This window comes from Lemur catta, unplaced genomic scaffold (assembly GCF_020740605.2).
Source record: "Lemur catta isolate mLemCat1 unplaced genomic scaffold, mLemCat1.pri scaffold_43_ctg1, whole genome shotgun sequence".
Lineage (NCBI taxonomy): Eukaryota > Metazoa > Chordata > Mammalia > Primates > Lemuridae > Lemur > Lemur catta.
The window spans coordinates 790,194-804,285 of NW_025423850.1; the positions used below are offsets into that span (position 1 = coordinate 790,194).

Below are 14,092 nucleotides of genomic sequence, written 5' to 3' on the forward strand. Positions count from 1 at the left end.
GTCCTATGGTGATCTATTAATAGAACGTGGCAGGTGGAGCCAGGTATTCGTCATTTACACTCAGATTGCAAGTCCTTGGAAGAAAGGCTGAGAGCTTGTGTTAAGCTCCATTGGCAGGATCTAAAAACACTTAGGGACACACTGGCCTTCCAATTTTGGATGCAATAAGATAAAAGCGATGATTTGCATTTATACAGCACTTGATTTATAATGTAATTGCCCATATATTATTTGACTTGTAATACAATTATTCTGTGACGTGGACAAGGCACTTTATTTTTTTTTTTAAGGTAAGAAAATAGTCTCAGAGGTTAAATGCTTTGCCCCAAGTCTCAGATCTCAGCTCCTAAATATCAGTAATCTTAAATTTCTAATCTGAGAAACATTTTCATTGTTATTTCTGCTATACTGTAGTCATATAGTTACATTTAATATGTAGAGGTAAGAACAAGATTAGTCTTAGAATTAAGAAAATACAAGCTTTATGGAGATGCTTATTTGTTATAGGAAATAAATATAACAAAGTTTTTTTTTTTTTTTTTTAGGGCCAATCCAGAAAGAACCTTTGACTTGGTATTGAAAGTGAAATGTCATGCCTCTGAAAATGAAGGTATGTGTGTTCTGTAAATTCTTCAAATAACTGATTGAGTCAGTCAAAGCAAGTGTTAACATTGTGGAGTACTGGAACATGATAGTATCAGAAAATAATAGTACTAAATGTGTATTCTGCATTGAGTGTCTCAGGTTTCTGGTAGTAACATAGATGCTAGGTCTTTGCCTTGGGGATATAGAAATCATGAATGTTATCTGTGCAGCTTGAATTTCAGGTGTGTGTTAAGCCCATATAACTTACAACTCAACTTTACCATGATTCATTGATAAAGTTACTGTTAGTTTTGGGAAAGGGTTTGTCTTTTCATTTTCTTTCATTTGTGTTTGAAAATTTAGCATCTTTTTAAAAACATTAAGGCAGATTCTCTGCCAGTATCAACGGAAGCTACACCAATTCCCTTCTAATGTTTCTGGAATGCAGAATGTAGACTGAGTAGCCCCTTGGGCTGGATTTACTTCAGTGGCATAGCACTTTCAGAGAGAGAAACAATGGCGTCACATTACTTGGAAGGGTTTCAGTTGTCAGTTCTGTATGATTTCCTGAAAATATGAGAGTATAGTACTTTAATATCATGATTGTTATAATTTCCCCCCACATTTGCTATATTGTACATGTGCATGTGTGTGTGTGGGCATGGGTAGCAGACAAGAATGAAGAATGTCTCCTTGCTTATTCTTCTAATATTTCTTTGCATGGTGCATCTTCATGGATATCTCCAGTGTAGGACCTTCCTTGTAGTGCACTCAGATCCTGGATAGCATGATGGTTAAGTGTGGGGTTTTGTGGAGACTAGTGGGCTATCCTAAAGCCTTGGTGAAAAGTTTACTGACACTCTTATCTCCAGAAACCAGCCAGCAATTATCTTCTCTTAAGCAGTTTAGAGCTGTACACCTTAAAATAGAGGAGCCCCACCCAGCTGTGGTGAAATGGGCACAGCTAATTTTAGGTAGGAAGTCACCCACATTTCTGGCTCCACCAGCCCTGCCTGCTGCACCTCTGGCCTATTTGAACTGCTGCTGTTGTCAGGTATGTCCACGGGCAGAGAGTGATCCTAAGTTGCAGAGAACATTCTCTGATTAAAGAAGTTATTTTGTGTTGTCCTACATGGAGTAAAGTTTGTCCATTTGCATTCTTTCCAGGCCCAATGAAGTCCTCTTTGCAGAATGGGTACTCAAATGGATATATTATTTTTTCAGTTCCAGTTTAAATCTATTCTGTAGTGTATTTGTTATGAATTAATCTTGAAAATAATCATAGCATTACCTAAGGTGTGTGGAATAATGCTCACCTGATGTTGTTGGTAAAATAGGCTAAATTCATTTGGAAAATGTGGATTTTCCATAACTTTAAATTCATGCTAAAGTGATCTTGAAAGATAGATCAGTCTGCCTTATATAACATTCAATCTATGCACGAGTAAGAGAGGTTGTTACCTTTTCATAAAGACTTGTGAGTGGTTTACTCCCTCCTTCCTCCCTTCACCGGTTCCTACTGTTCATGAACTAGTCATTCCAGTTTGTATCTTCTATTCCTGCCATGCTTTTATTACTGTCTTTCTGCTGTTACTGTTTAAATCACTAGTTTTTAGAAACATCTTCATGTGTATTTTAAGTTTATCCAGCTTAGTAAAATTTGAAATATAATAAATGATTAAAGTAAGCAATTTTGGTTTCTCTAGGTTGCGATTAATACATTCTATATGGCTAATTGGCACAAAATTCTAAAGATTTTTTTTAAAAGCTAAACTCACCCATGCAAAAACCAGTAACCTTTCTTCTTTTGAAGAAGGACTTAAGTAGTATGATAACTAATATTTTAGTGTCTAACAAGTTACAACTTTTTGTGCCCTAAAAGTAATGCTATCTGTAAAAGTAAAATTTTATGTTGAATTGAGTGTTTATGTAATGTTTTCTCAATTTTCTGTTTTATCGCTAAATCTTAAATGGATAAAGTGCAGAAATTATTTAAAAAGTTATTGGAATATTCCTATTTAACTGTCAGTACTTATTTTTTTTTTTTTTTTTTTTTGAGACAGGGTCTTGCTCTGTCGCCCAGGCTAAAGTGCAGTGGCATCATCATAGCTCACTGCAACCTCAAACTCCTGGGCTCAAGTGATCCTCGTGCCTCAGCCTCCTGAGTAGCTGGGACTACAGGTGCGTGCTACCACGCCCGGGTAATTTTTCTGTTTTTTGTAGAGATGAGGTCTCATGCATGCTCAGGCTCATCTCGAACTCCTGGCCTCAACCACTCTTCCTGTCTTGGCCTCCCAAAGTGCTAGATGTGAGCCACTATACCCGGCCCTTAGACTGTTATTTTCATCTGCATTCAAAGCTGGGTCACTAACTGTGTCCAAGTTTAAGCCACAGGACAGGCAAGAGAAATACTTAAGGGAAGAAATTTCTTAGGCAAGGTAGGGGAAAATTTGATACGTTACTTTCCTTGCTAAGAACTTAGTCACACAGTGATACTACTTAGGTATAAGGGAGATTGGAAAATGTCATCTTTAACTTTATGACCAAGTGCTGAGGGAAAAGGGAAAAAACATTTAAGTAGATCAACGGTCATTTGGCCACTCATGCCTGTACTGAATCGGCATCTTGTATGATTTTAGGAGCTCACCCCAGTCCAAGCAGCTTGGACACGTTATTGGCCCAAACTTGTTTTTTGTTCTTCCTTTTGTTTTTCATCCTTCACCTCTGATGCAAACCCTTACTTATCTAATTTCTAAACTTAAGCTGCTGTACGTATCAATGGATTTAAAAAGAGACAGCAGGGAAGAATGGTGGGAATGGAGTTACTCTTTGTGCTAATTCTAGCTCAGCTGGCCAAAAATGGCCAGTTACATTTGTAGTAGAAAAGCACTTAAAACTGTGAACAAGCTTCATAAAAGTGTCACATATTAGCTAAAAATTAGTTCTTACAGGAAAAACCTTGACTGGCCTCCATCATGCCATAGCATTCTCTTTTGTAGCCTTCCGTTATGTTTCTCCCATATTTTCTTCTTCCTTTTCTTCCCTTGTGCTTCATTTATTCTCAGAATGATTTATTTCTAACATTAAGCTTTCTTAAATTTTTAGAAGTTGGAAAGTTAATATATTTTATCATAAGCCAGATCAAATTTAAATTTTTAAAGGAAGCATTGAAATTCTTGATTTTTGGTTTGTTGGAGGAAGTGACTATACAGAAGTACTTTCAAATAAGAATGTTTTGTTATAAAGCATTCTTGTTTCCAAAGTTAAGTTACTCTATAAAATAATTAATTTTTCTATTAACTATGATAGTAGTCTAATGCTGATGGATGTATTAATATATAGTATATTTATGAGTATATATGCATACTTACTGATGGAAATTTGGAAAATAAAGACATGCATATACAAGAAAATATAAATCATGCCTAATCCCATATTCTAGAAATTACCATTGGTAAATGTTTCCTTCATGTCTTGAACGTACATACAATATTGATTTTTAAGAGTCATGGTTAATTGGTTGTCTCTTTTCCATCATTTTACTTAGGCATAATTCATGGACAGAAAAGATATTTAATGATAGGCATGATAGATCTATTTAATCTTAGGTTTTGTACCATTCTGTTAACTATTATACATATATAGATTTAACTAAGTTTATTTTCTTATATTTTTCTGTTTTATCAAATGTTCCTTTTAATTTTGTTAAATTTTGTATACATTTTTTTTCTACAGAAGTAGGAATGAAATATTTAACATTTCCTGCCAGTCATTGCTTATGCATTTTGTTCCAAAGTCCTCAATTTAAATGGTGTTCTTTGCCAGGCTTAGATTTTCATGTGACTCTTTTTTTTTTTTTTGAGACAGAGTCTCACTTTGTTGCCCGGGCTAGAGTGAGTGCCGTGGCATCAGCCTAGCTCACAGCAACCTAAAACTCCTGGGCTCAAGCGATCCTACTGCCTCAGGCTCCCGAGTAGCTGGGACTACAGGCGTGTGCCAACATGCCCAGCTAATTTTTTCTATATATACTTTTTTTTTAGTTGTCCAGATAATTTATTTCTATTTCTAGTAGAGATGGGGGTCTTGCTCAGACTGGTCTCGAACTCCTGACCTTGAGCAATCCACCTGCCTCGGCCTCCCAGAGGGCTAGGATTACAAGTGTGAGCCACCGCGCCCGGCCAATTTTCATGTGACTCTTAAAAGAATAGCACATACTTCTCCAAATCAGACATCTGCTATGTATAAGCATTGATTTTTTTTTTCCTCATAAGAATAAATTTATTTCTTTTGTGAAGTTTGTTGGTCATGACCTATTGAAGTTGTCAGGCTAATCATCATTATAGGTTAAAAAAGGGCATGTTTATATTTCTCCTAAAATTTGGGGAATCAATTTATATTACTGTATGAACTATGTAACCCATGATTTATTCTTGAATTCTGAATACTATAGTCAGTGGTTGCACTCTTACCTCTCATGAATTCCTATCCATTGTAGCCTTTTGAACTATTCTGATTATTCTGCACAGTTTATTTTTTACATTATTCATGTTAAATATTATGGACAATTTTGAAAAAAGGAAAAAGATTCTTTTTATACCAATAACATAAAAATATCTATTTTTGTGCATTTCGTTTCAGATTTCACTATGAGCTTATTTAATATGATTATAATCATATATAATAAGTTTTCACTTAATAATTTTCAGCATTAGTTGTTTCCATGGATGTGAATTATAAGGTTATATTTTAAAAACTGTAGTCCTCCCCACAATCATTGTAAATATTCATGAACTCACCCATAACTTAACATACTTAAGGGAATTGTTTTTCTACTGACATCATATGACCAAATTTAAATTTGTTTAATGTGTTTAACATTTTACAGGTTAAAAAAATTTACAAATAGTTTTTATAAGTATGATTTGTTTTATGTATGACTTTACTTCTGTTTTAAAGCTTTAATTGAATATCTGCTTTTGGTTTACTATTTGTCTTTTGTTCAATATTAAAAACTTGTAAAATATATAAATATTAAGGGATGTGAAAAGATATGACAGTTTTCTTTTGACTTCTGCATTTTGACCAGTTCCTTCAGCGATAAACACAATAGTAAACTTTCTAACGAGAAATATCTAATATAAAAACTGCAAATAAAAAATGGTCTATTGTAACATTTTTGAATGTATCCTTTAGTTAGATTTTTAAGTGCAGGAGATTAGAATGTCATAAATAAGCCTGTGTATTATTTTAAGAGAGCGTATAGAGGAAGGGGTTGTATGTTAGTAAAATACATTTACTGACCCATGTGTGAATTGGTGACCAAGATTGTTAAAGCATTGAGTTCTAAAGGTTTTTCTCTTATCTTTATGTGCAACAATGGAAAGTTTTACCTTGTGGTCACATAACATCTTCATCAGGTTCTCAACAGGATACCTTAGTTAATTTTCAGCTGAGTGCTTGACAGGATTTTCTCTGGCTAGCTGGTTGGGTGAGAGTCTAGACACCGAGAGGCCAGGCTTTCGTTTCCTCACAATCTCATCATTGTGCGTGTTGAGTAGGAGCAGCTTCCTCTGATGTAGGGCTCCAGGCACAAACAAGGAAGACAAAGACACAGCTTTTGTTCTCCAAGAGAGGAGCTAATCCCACTGCTGCACACTGTGAAAAACCTTTTATAAAGAGAGGAAAAAAAACTTTCCTGGAAGGTGAAGGGTTAACAGTTTAACCTCTGACCGCAAAATAAGCCAGTAAGAGGGGAAAAGTGTTGGGTAAGGTAGAAGAGCAGGAGAAACACTCATCGAGGTCTGTGTGTTGTGTTTATGAAAACAGGTCAAGCAGATGACTGTCAGCGATGGATACTTGAGTTCTGATAGTACACATGTATTTCCAACTGTGTCTTTTGACTTACAGTACTTAAACATATATTTAAACTTCTTAATTTGGAAAGTATATGTTGCAGACCACACTATAAATGCAGGAAACAATAGATATGTAATGTTTGTCTTTTGCTCTTTTTCCCTAATTAAAAAGCTGCATTACGGACTTTTGTCAAGGTATGAATATTTATTTCATTATACGAGAATAAAATCTGGATCCTTTTTATTCATTTTTCCCCAGTTTCCTTATTTAATATGATCGTGTATCTCTGCAGAAATAGAAAAGTTGGGTAGAGCACGTCTCTGGTACATATTAAGACTCCTATTTGGTCTGTGGCATTTTGGTGCCTATTCTGTTAGTACATACAGGTCTTCAGGTGGTCAGTGTTGTTATGAAATAGTATACAAGTCCAGGTAGGAGATGGTTGTAGTTCTAGTGTAAAAAGAATTTGGAGATTTCTGTCTGATCTTATATTGATATTAATGTTATCAATACTGAGAATTTAGTTATAATCCATTTAGAACTGATGGAAGTTAAGGTGCTAATCCCTGTGTCACCTGCTGGCTTGGACCTATCGATCTGGACCAATTGCTTCTCCTTCTCCTGTCAATCAGATATCAGTCTTGAACAATAATTAAGGTTTTCTGCACTTGGGCTCTTTGCTTGGCTGTGTTAGTGTATGTAACTTATTCCTGAGAGTAACCACGTGTAGACGTGGGTGAGCAGCTGCTTGTGTTGTATTATTTGCGGCTGTTCTAAGGTGCAGTATGCTGTGGTGTCATCGTGTAATGACTCTCCTCTTGCTCTGACTCCCTTTGGTAGTATGAGGCGCTTGTTCCCGTGGTTGCCTCGTTTCACTTTTACTCTGAAAAACAGAAAAGGAGAAAGAGGGGGAGAAACAGAGGCTAGAGATTGTGCTGGCTATCCAGTGATAAAGAGGTAAGGGTGAAGAAAAAGGGTAGAAAGTAGAAGGTGGCAGTGAGCTGAAGGAAAGAGACAAGAGGTGAAACACGTGAAATGTACACGTTAGGTCGGAGTGGGCGGTGAGCTACTGTGCAGCGCTCTAAGTTTTCAGCTAATAAATAGTTGATGAAAATTTGATAAGGAATCATTCCTTAAGACAGAAGTACGCAAGGATGGTGTAAAACAAGTGACCAGACTTAGGAAGGTCCTGGGGGTGGAATGAGGTAGATTTATGTGAAGATAAAGAAAAAATAACAGCCAGTCATTTTGCCTCATGCATTATCTCCATTCACCATGGCCAAATGTCTGCATCTGTGTCTTACCATTTTCCCCCTTTTGCCTGACAGTACTGAATATGATGATAGTTAATGACGTAAGGCTTCCGAAGTGTCAGGCGCTGTTCTAGGCAATGTGTGTATGTAGGCTCACATGGTATTCATGAAATGTTTAATTATTTTTCCCAACATAAAATTAGGTGATTTTTTTTTCATAAAAATTCTAGCTTTTCTTGAAAAATCACAGTGTCTGTCAACACTGGGCCCACTTTCCATGTGGCTGGAGCTGGATGATGCTGCCTTCTTGAGAAGGGGTCTGGGGTCTCTTTTTTACTGCATCCTTGTGTTGTTTCCTGCAGGCTCACTGCACTGATTTACACCACCTGCATCTATATGTGTGGGTACACCTGTGTGCTCTAAAGGCATTTCACCTTGAAATCTTTTTCTCCCTTGTACCTATAAAGAGGGAATATATTTATGTAACAAATAAATAATTATACCTTGACTTTTTCATAGGTTTTAAAGAAGATCTTAATTTTTTAAAAGCTTATGCGACATTTAAACATGATTTTATGCTGTTTTCTAAATTCTTTGTGTTATGCCTGTGCTTCTCCACATGGAGTCTGGGGGGCTGTGGGGATCCTCTGGAGTCCTTCGGGGGTTCTGTGAGGTCAGAACTATTTTCATGATAATCCTGATATGTTATTAGCCTTTTTTACTCCCATTTTCACAAGTAGGTGGTGGACTTTTCTATAGGCTTTGGGATGAAGTTATTGCTCCAATGACTGATGAAGTGTGTACTTGGGACAGTAAACATCATTTGCAGTAACTCACCTAAACAGTAGTTCTTTGATGACCTCAGTGATATCTAAGAGTAAAAATAATTCCTGAGACCAAAAAGTTTGAGAACTTGTGTTCAACGTTATGGAGGCTAACTAAAACACATCAGCAGCCAATGTCCAAGGACAATTCTGCATAATTACTATTTATTCTATGTAATTACTGTTTAATTGACCATTTATTTCTTGAAGCGTGGTGCTTTCTTAATTAGTGATGGCTTTACCCTGTTCATTTGCTTGTTATCTTTAGTGAAAACATATAAGGGTGGAACACTTGACTCTCTTTGATATCAACAAGTATTTGATTCATTATATTGCCTTTAAATCAGAATTGATCAGACTTATATTAAAGTAGGCTAGCTACTTAAAATAAGCACGTTGATATAAGTAAATTAATGTCATGAGATTTACTCTGAAAAAAGTGATATGATAGGGAAGAATTTTATATGCATTATATATTTCCATTGGCTGGAAGGAATGAAAAATAAATTCCATGAAAAAAATTGAAAAGACTGCTTTTATGAAGTATACAGAAAAAATAAAAAACATGATTTCTGCCTTCAGGATCTTTATTTAAGTGAGGAAATATAAAATAGTTAAGTAGAAGTGTAAGGCAGTATAACATATTTCAAAATAACTGGCTTAGATGATATGTATTGCCTGGAAGTGAGACCGTCCGTGAGGTTGCAGTGTTTTGGGAAGGCCTCACAGCAGTGGTCCAGAACAGAGCAAAGAATTTGGAGATACAGATAAAAGTGAACATAGTATTTGAGGAAGGGGGTACAGCATGTATTGAAGTATGAGTAAATCCTTGGAATTTGTCATTTTATGTACGTGAAAGACTGGATGCCTGGATTGAATAGAAAATTTATATTGGAATGTAGAGGGAAATAAATTTTAGGTAGGATGGAATTGGGTCAGAAGTGCCAAGTTTGCTACATTGACTGGTCTTAATATGTAGAGTTATTTATTGTGTTAAAATTTGAATATTCTACTTGAGGTATTAAATACCAACATAGATTGAGGAATTGGGTTTTCTCAGTGTAAGCAGTGAGAAGCCACTGAATATTTTTCTTTGAACAGGGGCATAATAACATTATTTTAGGCTGGGTGTGGGGTGGCTCATACCTATAATCTCAGCACCCTGGGAGGCCAAGGCAGGAGGATGGCTTGAGCCCAGGAGTTCAAGGCTCTAGTTAGCTATGATTGTGCCAGTGCACTTCAGCCTGGGCAACAGAGCGAGACCCTGTTTCTAAAAACCAAGACAAAGGACAACACTATTTTAAGGAATTAATTTAGTGGCAGTGGGATGAGAAGAGCTAAGTGTCAGCCAGACTAGTTAGTAAGAATTTAGAGTAGGGTTAGAATATGACAGAAGAGGAATGGATGAGAACTACATTTCAAAGGAAGAACTAACATGATTAGCAGCCGATTAGATGTAGAGGATGAAGAAGGTGTGTTAAGGCTGATTCTGAGATTTTCAGCTTTGGTGCCTGGGTTTCATTAGTAGAGTGAGAAGGGTATGATCAGTTTAGACACTAAGGGAATGGTGTAATGAAGTCATTGGAAAAATTTGGCTTAAGATACGAAATTTTGCTTTATGCTTATGAACATCTATAAAAAACACTAATGTTTTACATGTGGAATTATGTATTATGTTGTAGTTTTGAGTCTAGTTTGAAACACCTGAAGCTTGAAAAAAGGCTGAAATTTTTTTTTTTTTTTTCCAGAAAGATTGAGGTAGTTGTTCCCAACCAGCGCTACACATTAGAATCACCTGGGGAGTTTTAAACAAAAATTAATTGCAGACATTTAGTATGGTATGGGATAGGGTAAAGAGGCCACCTTTTTCTTTTTTAAATGATGTTCCTTAGGCAATTTAATGAACAGAAAGGGTTGAGAACCACCACATTTATGTAGAGGAAATAATTTGTGAGATACGGGAAATAGAGTTTCAGTAACAGCTTTTGGGTTTGTTTTAAATTACATGTGGTGATGTTCCAGCTTTTCAACAAGAGAGAAAAGAGTTAAGTTCTCTTGTGAGAGATTTAGTTGGACATGGGGAAGAATTTTTATTTATTTTTTAAAAATTTTTATTGATTTGTGGGGTACGTGTGCAGATTTGTTACATGGACATATTGCATAGTGGTGAAGTCTGGGCTTTTTATGTCACCTTCACCCAGTGAGTGTATTTAGTACCCATTAGGTAATTTCTCATCTCCCACCCCTCTCCCACCTCCCACCTTCCACCCCCCTGCCCCTCCGAGTCTCCAGTGTCTGTTCTACTGGGAAGAACTTTTTAAGACTGGTCAAGTGAGGCCATGGGAGTGGAGAAGGGACAAAGGAATCTGTAACTGGTTGTGATCAATTAGTTGTAAATACCACTGCACTCAGACCATCCTACTGGGAAGAACTTTGAACCATTAGATTTATTGGACACTGCAGGAGGGAAACTTGGGAGGTTCGTGGTAGTGTGTGTGCGGAGTGTAAATGGATACACCCAGTTTGGTGTAATGTGAAGGAGCCGGACACGCAGGGAGAGGGAACAAGGCCTCTTGTGACCCCTCTAGCCTATAATCTCCAGTACATGGTTATTTTCATAGGTAAACTCACGTGACAAATAATCCGTGTGAAATTGTGTTTGCTCTTGCAGTCTGTGTATTATAGAAGTAGAATTCAGTCTAGTTGGCCTCAAAACCAGATCACTGTTTTCTATTCTCAATACCTAGCAAGGTCTTTCTAATATAATTCCCAATAACTTGATATTATGTGTTTTAAGAAAAATGAGTGAAAATTACTCTAGGAGTTAATAATTGGTAAGCATGTTCAGACTAACAGCTTTCTGTCCCTACAAGGAAATGATTCTTTTTGCCAATATCAGTGTTATATTTACCAATCATAATATTGACCTCAAAGGTTAATGGTATAAACTCATTATTAGTTAAGGAAGATGCTATCAGGGAAGATTTTAGAATTAAAAAAATGCTTAATTAGTAACAGTGAAATATTTGTTCACATCTCTACTTCTTTCATAGTATAGCAAGAGAGACCTGAAATATAATACCTGGGTTATGCTTGTTTTGCTTATCATTATACTTTGTCATTAACAAGTTTCTTAATTTTATCATAGATATTTTAAAAGTGTTGCCCACAAGTCCGTAGGCATCACTAACTTGAGGGTGGAGATGACACATTGAAATTCAGACTCAGTTGTTGCAGCTTGATGACCTTTATCTGAGCGCCTTCTGGGTCTTAGTCCAGTTTGAGGTGTTCACTTTGGTTCCTATGTCCGTGGTCCCCCAGGGGCGTCTCACAGGTGGAGGAATCGCTTGTCTCCCTCAGCTGCTGTGCCTCATGCCTGTCCCTGCAGTCGTCTCTGTATGACTGACGCAGTCGTCTCTCCAGACCTTGCTTGGTGCTCCACCAGGATGATGCTGGTGACGCTGGCTGGTGCTGGCAGGGACGCGTGCCATCACCTTCGAGCACTGTTTGAAGTGCACCCTGTGTCACTGCTACTGCTCTTGTCACCTGGGCTGCCATTCGTGATGGTGTTGCCGGTCCTTTGTACTTTCAGCGCCACTTGATCCTTCACAGCCCGGACTGTGAGTCCAGTCCCTGCGGAGTAGGGAGGCGGCTTCTCATGGTCTGTGTTGAAGTTCTGCAGACCTAAAGCTCATTAGTCATTCTGTGAAACACTTTCCACAGTGCCCGCTTGCTGACAAGGTCCCTGAGTTAGATCAGGTTCATAAACACCCGCTGTAATCCACTGGGAGAGTTTCCCTCTGACTCGTAGGCCTCTATTGCTCTTGGGATGAATTCTGTCTCAGGAGGGTGGATCATCTTATAAATCTTATATTATTTGCTGTCTTCCCTGCTATTTCACCACAGATTGTCAATATATGTCTGAATTCTAGTCCTAGTATCTATAAGGTGAAAGTTCTTTTCCCAGGATGTTCATTTAAAATATTATTTGAATTATTCAGTAGCCTCATACCTGGGCTCATTATTTTGTCACTTTTCAGTTTATGCTCAACACAGAAGCCAGAGTGATCCTGTTGAAATATGTGAGACCATGTTACCTCTCTGCTCAAACTGTTCTGTGGCTTCCTTTCCCAGAGTTCAAGGCAAGTTCTTCTTTATGACTCTTAAGGTTCTTTATGTTCTCCTTGTTTCCTCTTATCTTTCTGGCTTCATCTAGTCTCCTTTTTTCATTTAATACTGTATTTTGTACATTTTTTTTCATATGAGCAAATGTAATTTTTTCAAGACTGTAATCTTTTTCAGGGCTGTATAGTATGTCATAGAATAATAATAATATAACCATTTTCATATTGATGGACATTTAAAGTTATTTCTAAAACTTTGTCAATTGCAAACAGTGCTTCAATAAACATTGTTGTATATATTGGTCTGCATACATGAAATATATGATTTCTTGCATTTTACACTTTCCTTAGGGAGAATTATTCTTTTTTCCTGCTGTTACAATCTTTAGACACTCCTTTAGTGAGAATCTGTTCTTGGTGCATGTTTTAGTTTTTGTCTTTCTGAAAATATCTTTATTTTGCCTACATTTCTGTTTACACGGTTTTAAATGACAAGGATACTTTCTTAAAGGTTTTGAATATATTATTCCACTGTCTTCTGGCTTCCATTGCTGCTATTGAGAAGTCTGCTATCAGTGTAATAACGTGTCTATTTTTCTAGTTATCTCTTTTCTCTGTAGGATACTTTTAAAGTTATCGACATCATTTTGTGCTTTGCAACTTCGTTATCAGGCCTCAAATGTCTTTCTTGAGCTCTAGCTTGGGCTTGTTGTGCTTTCTGAATCTGAAGCTTATGTTGTTTGCCAGTTTTGGAAAAATCAGTCTTTATTTCTTCTAATATTATTTTCTTCCCTCCCCCATTACACACACTCCATTCTCTTTGGTCTGATTTTTTAGAACTCTAAATAGATCTGTGTTGTTATTTTGGTCCCCATTTTTCTTAACTTCCTTTAGGTTTCTCACTGTTTTTATCCTTGTGCCTCATTCTGTTTACTATCTTTTGTGTCTGATTTATTTCACTATTTCTCTTCTCAATTTTATAAGATTTGCTATTTATTCTATCCATTGAGCTTTTAATTTCAAAAATTATATTTTTGAAGTTCTAGTTTTCAAAATCTGTCTTTAAAAATCTCTTATTGTTTGCTCATACTTGGAATCCTTATTTTCTTTTTTAAACGTTTTAGATATTTTTATTATATATGTTGTTTCAGATAACTTTAATATCAAAAGCCTTTGAGGCAGGAGCAAAACAAAATATTTTAATTCTGTTTCTGATGGGTTATAATCACAGGTGTTTAGATTTTCTATAGTAATTTTGAATTGCAAATTTATGTTTGGCAAGACCTGAGTTGAGTATTTCTTCTTCCAAAGGATATTTATATTTGCCTCTGTCCTGTGCCTGATATGAGATCTCTGTGGGATTACAAAATCAATTCCTAGGCTTTGTAGATAAAAAGATAAGTAGTTATTGCATTTACAGTAAATTTCTTAGTGAATTTATTTGTTGAGT

At 36.4% G+C, this 14,092-nt stretch overlaps 1 long non-coding RNA gene across 8 annotated transcripts in view; it reads left to right on the plus strand.

Annotated features, from left to right (window-relative positions):
• Positions 1-14,092, plus strand: part of LOC123629788 — a 32,948-nt gene that overhangs the window by 2,007 nt on the left and 16,849 nt on the right. For 7 of the 8 annotated variants that reach the window (XR_006732251.1, XR_006732250.1, XR_006732252.1 and 4 more), the window contains one exon: positions 546-610. This is a non-coding gene — a long non-coding RNA (uncharacterized LOC123629788). Of the gene's footprint in view, positions 1-545; positions 611-2,648; positions 2,689-14,092 lie in introns of those variants that run through there. The other variant, XR_006732246.1, reaches the window with a different exon arrangement.